The following is a 5,894-nucleotide window of genomic DNA, read 5'->3' on the forward strand; positions in this document are numbered from 1 at the left end:
AGATAAATCTAAGCGACACGAACATGACGAGCGGCAGAAGTCATCGACTGGTGCTAAACGAGTTTCTGATGACGCCTTTCGAGGTGCTTTACTAGTGATCGCGGGTTGGAAATTGACGGGATAGAGGATCTGGTTGGACGAGGAAGTCGTACGACGCAACGTATCGGCAGCTTGACTAGTCCCCTTTCCGATACGCGACGACGGCAATCTATCAGACCGGTGTAAACATTCGCTGGCGATAGCAGCCATCCCAGACGCGTCGCCGTTGGAAATAAGATATTTTTCAATGCGGTCGAACGCTTTACTGCGGAACCTGAGCAACTTTTGAGCAACTGATGCATCGCTCGAATGGAAAAATGCCGTCCAAATCGAGGAAACCCATCTACCGTCGAAATTGGTAAACCATCCGTGCTTAAGCAACCAAGAAGATTACAACATTCAACCGAATAGCATAATTCTCCGATACGTAAGAACGTTGGCTCGTGGCCAACCAAGATCCAAAATAACAGCTTAAGTTTTCAAGTTAAAAGTCGAGCAAATTGGGTAACAAATGTAGTATCGTGGACAAAAGGCCTAAGATATCGGTCGAACCATAAACAATGTGGCGAGAGCCGAGACGCCGTCGGGTCAATCAATGTGTCGTCGGTCTTTCAAGTGAATAGAAAAGGTTTCTTAGAAAAGGCCTACGTGACCCTGGCCTTCGCGGAACACATGTACGGTGGGGCTAAGAAAAGACAAAGGGATGCTAGCCCATGGGGTATTAGTTAGTTGGGAAATCGTACAGTGTGAGTTGAGAAGCTGGAGAGCGTGAGTGGAGGAGCCCGAAAGTGTGAATCGGGAAGTTGAGAGCCGAGTATAATAATAGGACGTACGACAGTATTGTAATCAGTTCGTTGTATTGAATATCACTTGTTAAATCAAAACATCATTACTTGTCCTACCCCTAAAGACCTATTCAAGTTACTACACAAATAGAAATCACCCAGTTACGACGAGCTTTCGTTTTGTCCGGGACTTTTGATGCCGCGTTCGAGAATACGAGATTCGGCATAATCAAACTTTGTGGGACCTTGTAACGTCCAATGCTATGTTTGTAACGATGACGCAACACTCGTTTGCTTTGCTTCCTAATTACGGGATATTTGTAAGAGTTCCAATTGAAATTCGTGTGACATGGTTCCTTTTATTTCTCCTGCTTTAGGGGGGCTATCTAACAAAAGGCTATCGGAGGATCGATATTGCTTGGACGAACTTATATTTCATCCGTTTATTGCGTATACGCCTCTGTGTCTATGTGTTTGAAGACGAACACCTGCAAATAACGTTGTTAGTTCAATCATGTTGCAGGAGACGCATTAGTCAACAGGTTCCAAATCCTCGTTGGATATGTCGTTACGCTGCGAATTATAGTCGAAACCATGCCCCTTAAAAACATCAGGTTCTTCCTTGAAAACGTTCCTTCGCATCCTTTCGACAATTACGTGCTTGTCGCGATGTTGGTTTCTCGCGAGCATTTTGTACCTGTAATTTGCGCCAACGTTTCATTGACATAGCGGCCTGCATGTTCAGGTCAGTTCCAAGTCAGTTTCAAGCTAGCTTCAAGCCAGTTTCAAGCCCCACTCTCTCCATTTACACCATATAATTTCTATGAGTTACATTTCGATTGCCTGATCAAACTCATGACTCAACTCGGAAAATCGGACCGGATGCTCCACTCGGAAGATTTAACCGAAAGTAATTTAATTTGATTGCCCGATTGAATTAGAAACCAGAAGGGAAGGCTGGGAAATTGAGTCGATGTTATACTCGCTGTCTTTGCGCACAAATTGTTTGAACGTTTCAAAATTTCTATTACTCCGCGGTGATTCCTGTGCAAGTATGCGGATGTCTCTGCAATGACAGTTGCTTTCTCTAAATATATCGAACGACCTGCTTATTCTGGTATACCTCCGGTATTCTGCTAGGGTTGCTTAACTGAAACGTTTCGTGCAAATTTTTGTCTACTGTTCCTTCGATCGTTGACTGACTATTCTCCCGATTTTTCTCCCTATGTATAATAATATTAAGGCACCGTATCTAGTTAACAACAGTATAAATTTTATTTCCATAACTTGCAATATTTGACAAATAATATGTCTTAAATGAAACAAGGTCTGATTTTAATGTTACTTTAATATTCGGACACAGAGGTGCAGCAGCATTCGCGATACTTCACACTCCGAAATTCGGAGGCTATGTTCGTTACCCCGTGCTGAAGAGGGTTTCAATTCTAGGAAAATTCTATATTTTTTCTAGTGCTTAGTTTTTGACACAGCCCTTCTCTTTACAGCGGCTTCTTTGGTCTTTATTATTGTACCGCGGAAAGATCGTCGACATGCAGACAATGTCGACGATAAAGCGCAAATGACGACAAGCCGAAAGAGTCGGAAAACTTCAATAGACCTAACGGCCATCAATATATTTCGGTATCGCAGTGGTTGAGAGTCAGTAGCCAAGAGTCGTTAATCAAGAGTTGTCAACTACTGTGTCACGACCGGCATCCTTCAAATCCGATGGACTGATGATGGAGATAAAGATGTGGCGGCACTCGGCGACAATGTATATCACCGAAGTGCCTAATGAGCCATCGATATCCCAACATTCCTTCCGCCGAATGTTCTAGAAGAAGACGTGCGTGGTGTCACGATCGGCATACTTCAAATCCGATGGACCGATGATGAAGATAAAGATGTGGCGGCCTTGGCGACGATGTATATCGCCGAAGTGCCTAATGAGTCATCGATATCCCGATGGTCCTTCCACCGAATGTTCTAGAAGCGTGGCAACGATCACGTACGCCTACAGGGTAGTGGGGATATTGAGGGGTGACAAACAAAAAAGAAACAGTGTATGTTTTCTTTTCACCTGAGATTTCCTTTTTTTATTTTACGTGACCACTGCATTAAGTTCAAGTTAAATAATCATTGTCTTCTGTTTAATCTATTGAAATAAATCCATCTATCAATATATTATCATATAAAATAGAAACCATTGGAAATCCTAATTTTCAACATTTCTGAATAAAGAATTTCTATGATACATTCATCCATACGTCTGCTTTTTCTATTTCGAGATATATATAAAATCTTAACACTCTGTATGTAAATATGTACCATATGTTTACCATATATACCAAACGTTGCATCAGTTGCGTTTCGATATTCGCGAAATTCACATATTTACGATATTACATACATATCTATATCTATCATATAAATATCTATTATATACATATCTATTATATACATACCTACACAATCTATTCAATATTGTTGAGAAACGCCAAGTTGGTATGATCGCTAGTTCCTATAAATTAAGTTGGTACGACTTCTAACGACGCTATTTTTTTGTCTTAGAAGTCGACCACGCGTTAATTGCTTAAGCGTATCCGGTGTGTTCAGACGGTTTGTACGAGGAGGTGAAATAAAAAGTGCAATATTCAATCCGTGTGGATCAATTGAATATCAACCCCGACCTATATTTAATAACAGATATATACGTCCATTTGTAATTTTTCATAATACTAATGGAAAATTGTATAGACAAATTGCTGCTATGCTCAATTTAAGTAAGAGCACGGTAAGAGATATAATTAGAAGATTTAAACAAGAAGATCGTGTAGAATCTGTATCACAAAAGGACAACCAAAGAAGTTGGATATCCGTAACTAAAGGAAAATAATAACAAAAGTAAAAATAAATCCTTCATTACCAGGCATGTAAATATGAAACCGAAATTTTTGTATAGAAAATACACGTTTATTGTATGAAAATGATTAAAAAAATTTTATTCGAAGTATTGTCCATCGCTAGCTATACATTTTTCCCACCTGTCTGGCAATTGGTGGATGCCACGCAAAAAAAAAAACTGTCGCTGTTTTGAGGCAAATCAGTCATCGAGCCATTTTCGTACATTTTCGTAAGAAGTGAAGTGCTGGTCAGAAAGTGCGTATCCCATCGATGCAAATAAATAGTAATCGGACGGAGCCAAGTCTGGTGAGTAAGCCGCGTGCGAAAGTATTTCTCAACTGAACGCTTCGATCGATTCCTTGACCGGTTTTGGTGTATGTGATGGTGCATTATCATGAAGCAAAATTACTTTGTGTTGTCTTTTTTGATATTCTGGTCGTTTTTCACGCAAAGCTTGATTCTAATCGATCATTTGGTGTCGGTAGCGCTCAGTATTAACGGTTTCGCCAGGTTTTAACAGTTCATAATAGATCACGTTCCACGTTCCACGCTTTTCGTTCCTCACGTCAAAATTACCACTTCTGAATTTTTTAAACCAGTCAAAGCACTGTGATTTGCCAAGAGCATGCTCACCGTAAACTTCGACAAGCATTCGATGCGATTCTGCAGCAGTTTTCTTCAAATGGTAACGGAAAATCAATGCTATCCGTAAATCGTAGTTTCCAGGCACAAAATTCGACATGTTCAACGCTATTACAATCTATGCTGTTGCATGAAACTTGTATTGTTCTGAGTCGAAAATGCTTGTGAGATGTCAACAAAGACTTTTGGCATCAATGATGCAGTTTAGTGATATCAGCTAGGACCATTTATAGGCAAATTCCGGTTTCATACTTACAGGCCTGATAAGTGGTCCGAAACTAGCTGAAGAACTTTTGATAAAGACTAAAAAGAAGGTGTACTCTCAAACCATGCGCAGAAAATTGAAAAAAGGCGATTACAGTGAAAGAGTTGCTCGGAGACAGCCATTTGTAAACGAAGCGAATAGAAAGAAAAAAGTAAACTATGCACGAGAATTTGTTTTAAAAGAAGATACATGGCGAAATGACGTAATTTTTAGTGATGAAAGTACATTTAACATTTTTAGTTCAGATGGGCGGCGAATAATATGGCGGAAGAAGAATAAAGAATTTTAATTTAAAAGTACGAAACCCACTGTAAAATATGGTAATGGAAATGTGCTTGCGTGGGGATGTATTTCAATGTTTGGAACGGGCGAATTAGATTTTGTTGATAACATTATGGGCGAATATAGATATTTAAATATTAAAAAAAAATTTATTCAAAAGTGCTTTGAAAATGGGGATTGTTGATATATTTAAGTACTATCAAGATAACGATCTTAAACATAAGATCTGCATATAGAAATATTTGTTGCATAACTATCCAAAATTATTACACCCTGCACCTCAGTCACCAGATCTGAACCCGATTCGAAACCTATGGGAAGAACTAGAAAGGTGAATTAGAAAAATTCCAATAACTTCAAAAGAAGTGTTGAAACAGCGATTAAAGGAAGATTGGAATAGTATTAATACTGGATACCTGAACAAATAATTTGTAATATGCCACAACGTTTGAAGGAAGTTATTGATCAGGAAGGTTACTCTATACATCACTTGTAAAATGTAATAAATAATAAATAATAAATAATAAAGAAAAGGATTACTTATATTTTAAAGTCCGAATATTAGAGTAATGTTTCATTTAATACATAACATATCACATAAAACATATCACAAAAGTAGAAAAGTGGCTACAAGAAAAACAAATAAAAACAAAGCCCAATAAATGCAACCATATCACATTCACGCTGCGAAAACAGATACCACCAAACATCCTTCTGAACGGCACGCACATAACACAAACAAAGCAGATCAAATATCTAGGACTTCACTTAGATACACAACTCACATGGAAACAGCATACCAAATCAATAATAGACAAAATACAGACAACAAGGAGACAATTGGCAAAATCCAAATTATGCAAATAAAATAAATTAAAAATATACAAAACGATCGTAAAACCAATCTGGACTTACGGAATACCACTATGGGGGACAGCAGCAATGAGCCGTATAAACAAAATAGAGACAATGCAAGC

The 5,894-nt window shown here is 38.6% G+C and overlaps 1 long non-coding RNA gene across 1 annotated transcript; it reads left to right on the plus strand.

Annotated features, from left to right (window-relative positions):
* The first annotated feature begins 3,295 nt into the window (after positions 1-3,295).
* LOC126926667 (uncharacterized) lies at positions 3,296-5,450 on the plus strand. The gene is made up of 2 exons (XR_007714748.1): positions 3,296-4,034; positions 4,629-5,450. It is a non-coding gene; the product is annotated as an uncharacterized LOC126926667 (long non-coding RNA).
* The last annotated feature ends 444 nt before the right edge of the window (positions 5,451-5,894 follow it).

Source organism: Bombus affinis, chromosome 18 (genome assembly GCF_024516045.1).
Source record: "Bombus affinis isolate iyBomAffi1 chromosome 18, iyBomAffi1.2, whole genome shotgun sequence".
Lineage (NCBI taxonomy): Eukaryota > Metazoa > Arthropoda > Insecta > Hymenoptera > Apidae > Bombus > Bombus affinis.